Consider the following 14,387-nt stretch of genomic DNA (forward strand, 5'->3'; position numbering starts at 1 on the left):
GATATGAACGTTTGTTTTGTGAATGTTTCTGGTCGCGTGCTTATTTTAAAGACGTGTTTCGGTTTACGAGCACAAGCTCCAAGAGCTGAGGCAGCGCTTCTGTGGAGATATTATGCAGGGGACGCGTTTGTGTGGAGGAGGATGGAGGGATAAACGGACGTCTGACTAAAGTGAGTGTTTATATTTTCTTTGTTATACTAACGTGGCATTTATGTACACAATAGCATATCTGAGCGGTGTTTTATATGTCTATATTGTGAGAGCAGTGAGGCCAATAATTACACAAATGTAATTACAGTAAACAAGAGACAAAAAGAAAATTGGTAAAACTAAATAAACATTTAAAAGGCATACCCTTTTTTAACTAATTGAAAAGACATTTGTACTGCGGATCTGAAACCGCACGTTACTGTTTGAATAAGACTTTGCTACACACCAGGCCAGAGTGTTATTGTGTGTACCACAATGTAACATCACGTTTAAAAGTAAATCATGATTGGTGTCAGTCAGACACAGTGGTGGTGGCTATTTTCTTTGTTTTACTAACGTGGCATTTATGTACATAATAGCATGTCTGAGCCGTATTCCGATTAATGGGAGTGGCTTGCAGAGCTGTTCATTGTGGTGCATAGTGGCAGTTGTAGTTTTTCATACAAATGTGCTCTAAAGTCACATTTTGTCTTTTCTCTGTCAAATAGGCACAAAATTCTACATTTATGTTACATTTTGACTACAAATATGACTCACTTTCCATAAAGATTAATGTTCCTATCGGTGAAATTGCCCTTTAATATTATCGGTTATCGGTCTGATAGCAAAATTAGGCCGATAAATGAAAGTCGATAAATTATGGATTATTTTGGTTTGTTGAACCACTTCACTTGCTCATTGCTGGCCATGTTGAGTTTTGATTGGTGCTTTCTGTGACATAGCACGAAGATGACATGTTGCGGGCTTAAGAAGAGTATGCTAGTCTAGCGCAAAGACAAGATGTCCGCGGTCTGGGAGTTTTTCATTGTGAAATTAATATGAATATTTATCGGCCTATATATATATATATATATATATATATATATATATATATATATATATATATATCGGTTATCGCTACCCAAATATAAAGAGTTATCGGTATCAGCCAAAATTTCCATATCGGTGCATCCCTATTACAAACTTGTATCAATTTCTTTCTTCTGATGAACACAAAGGAAGCGGAGGCTGGTGACTCATTTTTCGAGGGCACACAATGCAAAGCTCGTCATAACAGGTATGTAGCCCGTCATATGTGTGGCTCATCAATTCAAAATATGTGTTTGGCACGACATGTAAACTTATGTGCATCACGTGTTATGTCAAAATACGAGCCTGCTGTAGATGCATCTAAAGGGTTTATGTAAAAGAGACGCTCAGGTTAGCCAGACACTTGCTTTATCTCATGTGTAATCAGAGTTTAGTGAGTGTCTTGTGAGTATTTTGTGAACACGAACATCTCTTTTATTATAAATCCTTTTTCGTTGCGTGTGCAGCAGGCTCATATTTTGACAAGAGGCATGATGCACGTGGTTCACATGATGCAACAAAAACATATTTTGAAATGATGACACACGACACTCTGAACACATACTTTAAATTTGCGCCCCTCATCAGAGAAATCACCGGCCGCCACTGTTTGTAACCAAACCAATCAGAGGCTCCATTCACTTCCATATTAGAAAAAAATAATGCCATTAAAGTCAATGGGGTCTCTGATCAGTTTAAATATAAACATTCCACAAAATATCTTCCTTTGTGTTCAGCAAAAACAAAGAAATTTGATACAGGTTTGTAACAACATGAGAGTGAGTAAATGATGACAGAATTTTCGTTTTTTTTTGGGGTAAACCATCCCTTTAAAACTAAATATAATGAAGTGACAATTTAGCATGCTACTATTTGATAAGTACATTAGTATTACCTTACAAACAAAGCCACATTGCTCAAAATCTCCTATTGGATAAAAAAGCAACATAAACAAACTATCACTTCATCTATAAACAATTTCAGGGTAACCTGAATCTCAGCAACTTCAGACAACACCAAGTGAAAATGCATATTAATAGTCAAAGACCCAGACATCAGGATCCGATCTCATTGCAGAGATGTGTCATTTCTTAGCAGCATATTAAACAATAATTCTCAGCTCCACATATTAGACAATGCTGTTGGTTATAATGAGATTTACAAACACAAGAGCTCATAAGAGAGATGAATATCAAGCAGCAGGCAGCCTTCTTTATCAGCGTGTCCTTTGAAATTTCATTTTAATTGAATTTGTAATATTTCTAGACATTTAATAATTGTAATCCGTTACGAAAACCAACACCTCGCACGCATATTTTAAAGCCGCCAAGCTCTCACGGCATTTTACGATGACATGTAGTAATTAATAACACCTCATATGAAGTCTCTTTAATTCTGAAGGTGGCAAGCGTTTGTGAGATACTACTGTACAGGCTTCAGTTACACATTAGTGGTGCGGTAAATTACCGCGGCGTTAAATGAAACAGATTGCTCGTAGAGGAAAGACCGAATGAGAGAATGCTCCAGTGAATAGAGGCTGCAAAAAAGCCCTCAATTAACAGCTCTCCATTTCAAGAGCAGCATAACCAGGCAATCATGCCCATTGACTCTTGCATACTCTGGTCGTCCTGGAGACTATACAGTTGGGTCAATAGGATAGATCTCTCAAAGACAACTGTTAATAACCTACTTATGCACGGCACCAGACTACAAGGCCATACCTTCATAGATGATCTAAAAGGCAATCTGTTGGTATTTAAAGGATGAGCCGAGCTGAACTTAATCCTCTCTACTGCGCCTATTTACAAAGAGAAACTCTTCTGTTGAGCATGAAATTTGATTAACCTCAGATGGAGGACTATTTAAATGTACAGTACAAAATCTTCAATGGTTTCCTTTCATACAATATAAAGCATATGTGCAAATGTCTAAAAAAGCAATATTTAAAAATGTCACAAATAAAAAAACGCATTTACATTTATGCATTTGCCAGAGATTGATCTTTGATCAGCATGTGTACCCCCTGGAAATCGAACCCTTGACCCTTTTGCATTGCAAACGCAATGCGTTAAAGAGATAGTTTACTCCAAAATGAAAATAATGTCATTAATGACTCGCCCTCATGTCGCTGCAAACTCGCAAGACCTCCGTTTATCTTCGGAACACAGTTTAAGATGTTTTAGATTTAGTGCGAGAGCTTGTTGACCCTTCATTGAAAATCTACATACGGTATACTGTCCATGTCCAAAAAGGTAATAAAAACATCGTCAAAGTAGTCCATGTGACATCAGTGGGTCAGTTAGAATGTGTTGAAGCACTGAAAATACATTTTGGTCCACAAATAACAAAAATTACGACTTTATTCGGCATTGTCTCCTCTTCCACGTCTGTTGTGAAGCGAATGCGCAAGACTAAAGTCACACAACTGCAGTGACGCGGATGACGTACGACGCGGCTGACGTGTTATCTGGTTCGCCCCAGCAGTTTTTTTGTGCACCCGGGCTTCGTTTACAGTCTGAGGGAGATGCACGCTGCAAGATTGAAAAGAAAAAAAGTTGTCTAAGGATTAGGCTTGCCGCGATAGTCGGTGAAACGGTGATAACCGGTGCTTCAGCCTCTCACTGGTTAGATCACTTGCCCACCGCGACACCGTCTTTCACCGTCGTTTTGACATTTTCGTGTAATTTAATAATTTAGTTTCGTTAGAGAGAGCAAACTGAATGTGTCTGGTGCCTGAATTCAGCAGAGCTGAACGCGCGTCACGTCACAGAGCAGCAGGTGTCAGATTTCATTTATTTCTATCAGAGTTTGCGAGGCGAGCTGACTGACCAGACGAAGGCAGAAGCCGCGTGCTTACTCGTTTTTGTTATAATATACATATATGACGTTTAATATAAGCGAGATCGTTTTGTTGTTGTGTTTATCATCAAGAAAAATAATAAACCCATCATTCAAGCAGCGGTTTATGGAGAAGTAGCCGGTTGCTCTGCTTGGGACTGGCTGGTTCTTTGAGAATTACCTGCGCACATTGACTCAAGCACTTAAGTAAACCAGCTGTTGCACTCACATTGCACGCAAATTCATACGCAATTTAACGCAGCGTACGCAAGCACTGCATTTAAACAGTTGCGTAATTCAAAAGTGAAAGTAAAATGTGCACGTCTTCATAAGCCCCTCCCACGCGGTGACACCGGTATCACCAGGTTTGTAACGCGCTGATTAACCGGTGGGAAAATTACGTCACCGCGGCAACCCTACTAAGGATGTCATCCGCGTCACTGCAGTCAGATGCGAAAGTTGAGACAATGCTTAATAAAGTCATAATCTTTTTAATTTTTGGACCAAAATGTATTTTCGATGCTTCAATCCATTTGAACTGACCCACTGATGTCACATGGACTACTTTGTTGATGTTTTTATTACCTTTCTGGACATGGACAGTATACCGTCTGTAGATTTTCAATGAAGGGTCAACAAGCTCTCGCACTAAATATAAAACATCTTAAACTGTGTTCCGAAGATGAACGGAGGTCTTACGAGTTGGAACAACATGAGGGTGAGTCATTAATGACATTATTTTCATTTTTGGGTGAACTATCCCTTTAACAATTGAGCTACAGGAACAGGTATTCATGTCACAAAAGGGTGAATGTCATGAAGACATTTGCAGGTCATATTTGACCCTAGAATAAAAAGAAATACAAATGTATTTTGCATAAAAAATATAAATTGTTTCAGCACATTTCAGACAAAAAGTTACTTGTTAAGATAACCTCACCACACTTCATACCCCCATACTATTAATCTGATAATCACCTTTGTGTTTTTCTTTTTGAATTAGCCTTAATTTCAATAAAACAAATGCTACTACCTTGCGAGATGAAATAATATATATTATAATATTAATATTACAGTCATTTAAATTAGGCCTACTGATTTTATATTCACATTACAGAGTGCTTAATTGCAAAAGAAAGTCACATTGCAAAAAAAAACTTTGAATTTTAAATAAAACACATCTAGAGCTTTTCCTAACAGTTTCCCTTAAGATTCTCTGTATAGATGTAGCACCCTGCATCAATTCAGATCTTTCCTTTGAACACCGCGCTTATATTACTTCTACGCTGAACACGACAGCTACGTGCCGTTGCAGTTTGCCTTGATCCTCTGGTGAGCAGCATTAAGTGTTTGGCTGGTGGGGGATGATGATGAAGCTGCCATGCGTACGCGTGTTGAACAAGCTTTGGGACCGAGCTCCCATAAGCCATTCTACTAAGCGATTAGTGGCTCTGTGCCTGCTGTACAGAACTGAGATGGAGCGATGAGCGCACCTCGAGCACAGACCCGGGGTTCGTTCGCTGTCACTCTCGACTGGGTGGAGAGACATTAAACATTCATCTCCACCTTCTGGAAGGATTCTGCCCCCTTTCTTCCCTGAGGAAATTGCTCTCTAGGGAGGAGATCTCAGCTGCAGAGAAAAATCTAACCGTGACATCTAACTGTTCTCTGTGGATGGGAAATGCAGTGGGAAAACGGGGCAGTTAGGTTATGGTGTGAAAAACAGGTCTTAGATGGTGAAACGGAGCTCAGAGATTTACTCTCTTTTTGTACATCGAAAGCATCATATACGCAAAAATATGCAAACATGAGATGCAAAGAATATTGTGAATAAAGTCTGAACTTTCTGACAAACTCGGCAGACAAGATTTGTAAAGCTCAGATGCAAAATCCTCTAAGTGCGTCTAACAAGATATCTTGTTAATAAGCATTTTTATCAGATCTAATGTCTGAACCTCTTGTGTTTAGATTTAGTAATTTCACTTTATTGGTAATGAAATGGTTATTAGTAATGTCACTTCTTTTCATTGGTCTTTAACAAATTTGACTATTTAGCGGCAAAACTCTGTTAAGCACAAAAATCTCCACTTCTAAACAGTCTGCAGTCCAGGGTTACGTCGATAGATGATAGTATCATGTATCGACGATCATAAGACATTTCGCCAATAGCGGGCTATCTTGACGATAGTTGGCGATGGTTATTTTTATTTTATTATTATCATCATTATAGTTTCACATGGACTCCTAGCACCTGAACTTGTAATGCGCATGATTTAGACTCTTCCTTGCACATGAGCTTGTAATACGTGCAGCTCTAACATTTTCTTGCACTAGAGAGGTTGTTAGCACCCAGATGGTTAAAACCAGCGAGTATGTTGTTCCCACTCCTTAGCACGCAAGAGCACTCAAATTAAAGGCATCAGTTTTAAGACGTGACAGTGTTGCCCTTGCTTCTTTTTTGTACACCAATCAAGAGACTTGACATAAATGAGTCAAAAATAAATAAATACAATAAATGTCCCGCCCCCTGAAACTAACCTGTATCGCCAATCTCACAGGCTCACGATAGGACGATCTCAAAATGTGGCATATCGCCCAACACTACTGCAGTCACTCTTTACTGTCCTTTCTAAATAAAGATGAAAGGCTCAAAAATGTTGTCAATATCCCAAATATATTTGTTAAACTACCTTTAAGTGGGTAAAAATAAACATGCTTGAACCATGACATAAGTGCGCCATTATTCATTCAGTTATTCTTTTATGCACTTAGAGGACTGCTGAAAAATCGTCATGCCGTTTAAGGGTTCTGCCACCAAAGCGGTATTTGAATGGTCTGGTGTTGGGATTTAGTGGATTTGAAGCTATAGTATTTGATGAACATATAATACGTGCCGAGAGCATTCAGTCATTATCATTATCATCTCATTTTTGATGGAGGTGGAGTTTAGTGTCTTTTGCACCTGAGCTCTTCATTTCATTTTGTATAGAGCAGCTATAGCTTTCAAACAAATGAATGATAAAAGTAACATCTCAAATATCTTTCATCTCCACCCAGGAAAAGGTTCCCTCTAACCTTTCAACACAGGAAACCACACAACTGCCCCCATCACTCAGACTTCTAACCAGGTGTAGTGTTTGTGTTTAGCACACATAGGGATCCATCCATCACTGAGGTCTTGTCACATTCTGTTTCATCAGACAAACTAAAAGAGTGATCCTTTCTTTAACAGACTCACACAACCTTGTGTCCTGGCTTTGCCTTTGAACTGTATAATTACAGGTCACGTTAGTCTGGGGCGATATTCTCCATAGTGAGATAGTCCTAATGTCAGCCTGTGAGATCTCAGATACACGGTATGTGCATTATAACCTAAAAGAATCTGACAGAATCCATCTTTGGGAAAAATGCATTTAAAGTGTAATTTGATTAGGCCGGCTCATGTAACATTTGTTGTTATGTCGAGGGTGGAGTTTATGACCTATAAAACTCCATTTATCAGGGGGAGATCATTACTTTTGCGCGGCATGCATGGTATGAAGGGACCATAGCCTGTGCAATACACACCCTATTCAAGACAACAAATTAATATTTATGTCTAGACTAGCCTGGTCTGTTAGACTAATAAGGAGAAATTCAGAAGAGCATCGTTTTTGTTCAGCTCTCAAATAAAAGAAGATTTCTTGTCGCTCAATTGCGCCTTTGTGACTCACTTTTGCACAGAAGAAAGTTTCATTACTGGATTGTACTCCCACACTTAACTGAAAAGAGTAAGACCATGGGCCCAAAAGGATTTGGTGAGCAAAACCATGCTAAAATGAAACGACACATGGCGTGCACTTTAGGATGTGTGTCATTTTGGATGGCTATCTAGTTAAACCAACTATCAGTGGTTAAATTTGCTGGGGCAGGTGAACCTTACATCTATAAGAAATATCTTGGTACCATATTGTGAAAAATGATTGCAAAAATGGATAAGAAACAGAACTCAGTTGTGGGAAAACTCAATTTGGTTGAAAAACACTTTTTGGGTCGACAGTATAATGAGTTCACCGGAAAAGTGCTTCCCCACCATACCTCCATACATTATTTGAGAATCTGTGCCCATATTGCTGTAAAAATTTCAATGTCACTAAAAAATACATCAGAAAGCAATAAAGCAAGCTGCCTAATCCTCTTACCACTAACATCTATATACAAGCAAAGCTGGAGATGTAATGGCTTTATTTTTCCTCCAGCGAAAACAGAATCCAGCTTACATCAAGAGGGGCCGTCATTCACGTCAGCTTTCATTGTCTGTTTTACCATCTTCATTAAACAAGCCACTCGGCGGCGTGAAGCGTCCTCAATCTGAACAGCTTCGGTTCCTACTCAGTTATCTGATTAAGTGTGGTCGTTGAATGTCACTGACTGCGGTTATGTGATCTACGCATGAGTCAGCTGAACGGCAGTCTGCTCCGTTCTGCTGACTGAATGACATGTGATGGAGAGGACGAACGAGGAGGCAAACTGAGAAAAGGAGAGCCCAGTGCCTCCCTGCGCTGGGTAATGATGTGCTCCATTCCACCTTCCCTCTGAGAGGCTCTCGGCTGAGCGAGCACGTCCCAACAGAGCCGTCCATCAAACTCGCAGCGCAGTTCCCCGCAACCCCCACCTCACCACACGTACAACACGCTTGCTTGCCTGTGCTCATTCACTCTCTTGGCTTTCTTTCTGTCCCTCTCCTGTTGTCTCTTCTCCCTGGTGTCTTGTGATCTGCCTCCAAATTCACACAATCTGCAATTTCTTCATCTCCAAACCAATTTTAGCTCAAGTAAGTACAAACTCTGCTCAAATTCAACACTAGTGGTCAACCAAAGGCTCTAAAAGTTTGAGATCACTTCAAATCAAAATTGAAATCTTGAAATTAAAAAAGTTTTTTTTTAGCCTGGGTTTCCCCATGCAGCCTTGCGCGCATATTTATTCACGCTGCAAGTCTAGCATGGAAACCATGGCCAAATTTTCATCTGAAATACCGATCACAGAAAAGGGAGAGGGCAGCAAAACGATGAAGACGTCTATGCAACACACCGATTGGCTATGAGCTACGTACAGACGCATTTGATAGACATTCGTAGCACCCAATAAAGGCATAGGGAATCAATCACAGAATGGGGAGGGGGCAGCAAGATGATGACGATGTCTATGCGAAACACAGATTGGCTATGAGCTACGTACAGACGCATTTGATAGACATTCGTAGCGCCCAATAATCGGCTCTGGGCATTCGTAAACCACGCCTCAAATACGAGAAAATGAACACGTGGTTCCCAGACCATGTCTTATTCTCTATAAGACTGGTCTGGTGTTAACCAGGCTAGGATTTTTTAAGATTGATGTGTAAAATTATTAAATATCCAGAATCAGTGTTATTTCTGCTACAGGTCACTATTCAAACAAGCGAATCGCATTTTGTGTTCATTTAATTTGCCATACTTAAAAAAAATTACAACTAAGGCAATTCTTTTATATTCGGCTTTTCATTCAAACTGGAGATTATATCATTTATAAGGAAAACATTAGAAAAATGCATAACAATGGACCATGCTAATTAAAGAACTTTGTAAAATTGAATATTAAAATATTCCTTACAATTCATCACAACATTTGAAAACAGACAACGTGTATTATCGTATTTTCCGGACTGTAAGTCGCACTTTTTTCATAGTTTGGCTGGTCGTGCGCCTTATAGTCAGGTGCCACTTGTAAGTCAGTATGAATTAATTTTGACATATATAAACCCAGTGACAACATTACCGTCTACAGCCGCGAGTGTCCGCTATATGCTGCTCCTGTATTTATGTAATTCAATTAATTCAGTGATGTGGAATGACGAGCCTGCAAACTTACCACGTGTTGGCTTGTTCTGTTCATTTAGCCTATTCAGCCTTCCAGGTATGTTCTGTATGCTATTGTGTATCAGGTAAATAACTGTTTGTATTACATTAACATACGGACACCTATTCAGCCTGCTGTTGTGTGCTGTTGTTTAGTTGAATAACTTGCCTTTCCAGATTAAATGTCTGTTCTTCGGCTTGGATTTTGTGAAATAATTTTCTAAATAAATGCAACGTAAAGTCCACTGCGACTTATATATGTTTTTCCGTCTTCATGACGCATTTTTGATTGATGCGACTTATACTCCGGAGCGACTTATAGTCCGGAAAATACGGTACTCTCAAATAACTCAGTAAACTTTGAAACATGAGCAAAATACCACTCACGTTACTTGGTCAAGTAGTAGGAGCCAATAGCAATAAATAGCTAAATGTTACCACTCAACACCTCTATTTTACTACTCTACATCTCTTTCATGTATACCATATCTTCACTATAGTAAGAGATATCTATTGTGCAATTTGCTTAAATGTCTTCAGTCTTCCTAAGAAGTTTTAAACCACTAGTTAACACCCCAGTGCAGATTAAAAGCTTATGCGTGTGGTTTGGAGTAGGACCATGGATAAATGTGGATAAGTAAAAGTGTGTCTAAATGTGTTCGTAAAGAAAGGGGAATCTAACACAGAAATGAACCGTGTTATCACTGCCTGATTATGTAATTCCATTATCCTCAACAATTTGCACTCAAGCAACGGAGATGAAATTTACTGGATTGTAAATCTCTGCTCCATCAATTACGCACAGAAACTAATCCTTGTCAATAATATGAAGACAACATTATCTCACTTCAAGTGGAACAAGGACCTTAATATAAATTTTCCTGGGAACGATTAATGAACATGTCGACTTTAATCACCATCAAACTCCTCTGACAATACATTCTTAGTACCTCATTTGCTTGGCTTGCCACTGGATGTACACCTTTGTCATATAAAAACAACTGACTGGTCTGTGTGTCTTCCTTTACACAACACATCTGAAAGACTTTAAAGAGCACCCATTTCATTGCTAAAAACAACGTTGTTTTGTTTATTTGGTATACTACAATGTGTTCGCGTGGTTTATAGTTTAAAAAAAACTAATTTTCAACATACCATACATTTTTGTAGTTCCAGATTTCACTATCTTCCTGAAAAGTATGGATTTGAAAAGCGTTTGTCACTGATTGGCCAGCTAATCAATATGTTGTGATTGGCACGAATACCTCTGACGTCAGCCGGAAATGTGACGCTCCTTACCATGTTTGAAAGATTCGGTTGCTAACAGGAGTAAACTTACAGGCTGTGAATCCGTAGCGGGAGGAATTATGATAATGTCGGTCTTGTCTACATTACCAATCCCAGGAAGTAAACTGTTGCCTCCAATCCGTGTGTTTGTTGTAGTCCATGAAAAGAGATTTACGCTGGAGAAGATAACTCGCATTATTGTTTACTTTGGAGTATGTACATTTTGCATATCATTAACGTACTAATACACACTTACACACCAAAGGAAATGTAAAAACGTGAATTGGACAATAGGTTCTCTTTAAACACTGTATGGGGAAGTCTGTATGCACCTGATTTGATTTCAATTTAGGAATCAATATCTAATTCCAAAACAACTGTCAATGCATTTGAGTATTTCAGAAAGAGCAAAGGAAATCTATATAGGATTAAGGTTTGATGACAAATTCTGGGTAAAAATTCTGCACAAAAGACATAGAAAAGTCAAACGGAAGCTGGTGTAATAACCTTGCATCACTGACGTCTATGAGGCTTTCATTATGCATGAATGAAAAATCTAATTTTTTCCCTAACATTTGGGGAAATGAAGTCGTCTTGTGCAACTTTGTCGATTTCTATTAAATGGCAAAGTTTTTGATTTTTCTAAACTGAAAAACATTTCAAAAGGGAGGAATACAACTTTGGCTGGGATCTGGCAAGGACCTTCAGGGGAAGTAAAGGTAATGTACACCTATGCTGAAGATCAAGGCAACACAAAGCCCGAACGGCACTTCTCCCTGATCCGGCACATCAATCAACTTAAGAAAACCCCTAATGGATTCTTCCCTCTAACCTGTAGGTGTCTGATATAGATCTTGAAACACACAAACCACAGAATCTGATACTGAAACAAGATGTTGCATTCTTCTCTCCTTTTCTTTGGATTCCTATGTAATATTAAAACATGACGCTTTATAGGGATAAGCTTAAGTCATATACTTAAGCTCATTTCATTCCAAACCCTTGACTTGGTCTCTCAGAAACACAAAAAAAATAAGCTCATTCAATGAATGACAACATGCCTTAATGATGACATAACTGTACATTTTGGCTTTTTCTTTAAGGTCTACAAGGAATTCTGCACAAGTAAATTTGATTTTGATAGGTTTATGGAAAGGACATCATTCTAAAATTTTCCCTGAGGCTGAGCCACATTTCATTTGATTACTGTCAAAACATTGAATTCATCATCTTTTTTTACTCAAACACAAACTTTCTCTCACACAAGATCATTCAGCAGTGATTCAGTATAGATTTTTGCCTACTTGACAGTACGGAGACCCTAGATAACCTACACTGCCATGGAAACACAAGGTGAGCGAGTCTATGCAGTGTGCATCTGCTGTATGAGAAAAAGAGCGAGAGATATGCCTTCCAGCAAAGCTGTCATCCAACTGCACACAAGGATGCCTCTATTTAACACGCATACATATAATAATTAATTCAACGCATTTGTTCGAACACTTTCGAGCGTCAAATTGCCAAGCCCATGCATAAGTGAACAACCAAACCTTTCTGAGGTCGAACGCTGCTCGTAAGACTCAATTAGGCAAAAAAGATCTCCCTGCTTCGGTTCTGCTCAATTAACCCCTTTACTTAAAAGTTGCTTTTAATTATCATCTTAATATACTGACACAATGCGCACCAAGTTCACAAAGAACACTGCGAGAAAATGGTCGATTTTCCTCAATCCACTCAGATCAAGGTACGCAAAGATCCCGAGGCTGTAAACAGACCTTCTTGACACGACAAAAAGAGCTTGCAACAGTAATCTGGAGCATCATTACGCAGGGGGATGCTGCATTCTTTGAACTCCAAAGACCAACAAAGATAAAATAATTGGCGAACGGAATGCGTTATCACACCACAAAGACCTATTCATCGAGGCGAAGAGATAAAAGGTGCTACGATGAGAACATAAACCCCTACACACTTGTAAGAGAGCGTATCATTTCTCTGCAAGCACCCCACGCTGCCTCCCGTGCACCGCTGGAATACATCAAACGTGGACAAGATGGCTAATTAGTCCTCATTACAAAGGGAGCCAGGCTTCTTACATCAGCAAACAATCGCATCCATCAAAGTTTGACAGCGGAGATCAAACAGAGACAGTGCGGCCCCTCATCAGCAATATTATGCGATACGAGCTGGGTTTCTGCCAGAGAGAGAGAGGAACAAGGCTTTTCTGACGTGCATCATTTCCTGTCAATACTGAGAATGTAATGCGCTCGCATTCTGTAAACAGATCCATGCGATCTGCTTAGTTTAGAGGGAGATAAAATAGATTATTCGCAGAAGCAGCGCAAAGGTTGAAGTTTCGAATCCCAAGGAACGTATACTGATCTTGAATGCACAGAGTTTGGATAAGTCAAAAATTAAATGCATTGACAATTACAACGCTTAGGAGAGTGTGACTTATCCCGACACCTCGTCTTTTCTCCAAATGTCAGAAAAGCACTGGGTGTAAAAGACCAGATGAAAAGGTTACAGCTTGGGGATTACTGCGTGCGGTGGTATATTAGTCATAGCTGTAGACACCACATCAGTCAGCTGATGAGAAGTGTTGGCGGATCACACATCATAAACACAACGAAGCCCAGATAACATACGCAATTTAAGACATACCGCTATGTTTTCTTACAGGAATATGACAGTGATGATATTTCATGCAAACCAAAGCGAATCATTCGAAAACCTTTGTTGATTTAATGACCTTTATGAATAGCCCAGCTCTATCTAATTAAATACCGTAATAAAATCTTCATATTAGACAATCAGAAAGACAACCTTCAAGTCTAGCTTGTTGTGCTTACGTTAAGGACTTTAAAGAATGTTAACAGGTGAATAGCATGTTGAGATTTTAACAGTAGAACTGTCAGCATCACTCTTATTGATGTTTGGCTGTGAATATAACTGCTTGATTGTTTCTTTTCTGACCTTTGTACAGTAACAGCCACTTAAAATTGCATGTAAACCTGTACAGCACAGATCTGTCTAAGAGTTTTAGGGAGAGGCAAGCAGACACAGCATAGAAAAATCTTATAAACACGCCCAGAAATTAAATCCCTTTCATCAGCCCCAACAAATACCAGTCTTAACTTTCAATGAGATCTCTTCATTCAAAACCCACCCAAGATCAGCATGCTGCAGCAGCGTTGCAATGCAAAGTATTAATCTGCATGGAGCTGCAGAGGCAAGCATCTGCAGGCAATGAACTGCGTCTAACATAATGCAAGACAAAGAAATGAAGAGCACAAAGTTTGCCTACCACTGCAATGACTGCACAGG

General features: G+C 39.2%; 1 protein-coding gene across 2 annotated transcripts in view; it reads right to left on the minus strand.

Moving 5' to 3' along the window:
* Positions 1-14,387, minus strand: part of rybpb (RING1 and YY1 binding protein b) — a 34,327-nt gene that overhangs the window by 18,758 nt on the left and 1,182 nt on the right. The gene's annotated exons all lie outside the window — the stretch shown is intronic.

The sequence above is a fragment of the Misgurnus anguillicaudatus genome, chromosome 8, assembly GCF_027580225.2.
Source record: "Misgurnus anguillicaudatus chromosome 8, ASM2758022v2, whole genome shotgun sequence".
In the NCBI taxonomy this organism is placed as follows: Eukaryota; Metazoa; Chordata; class Actinopteri; order Cypriniformes; family Cobitidae; genus Misgurnus; species Misgurnus anguillicaudatus.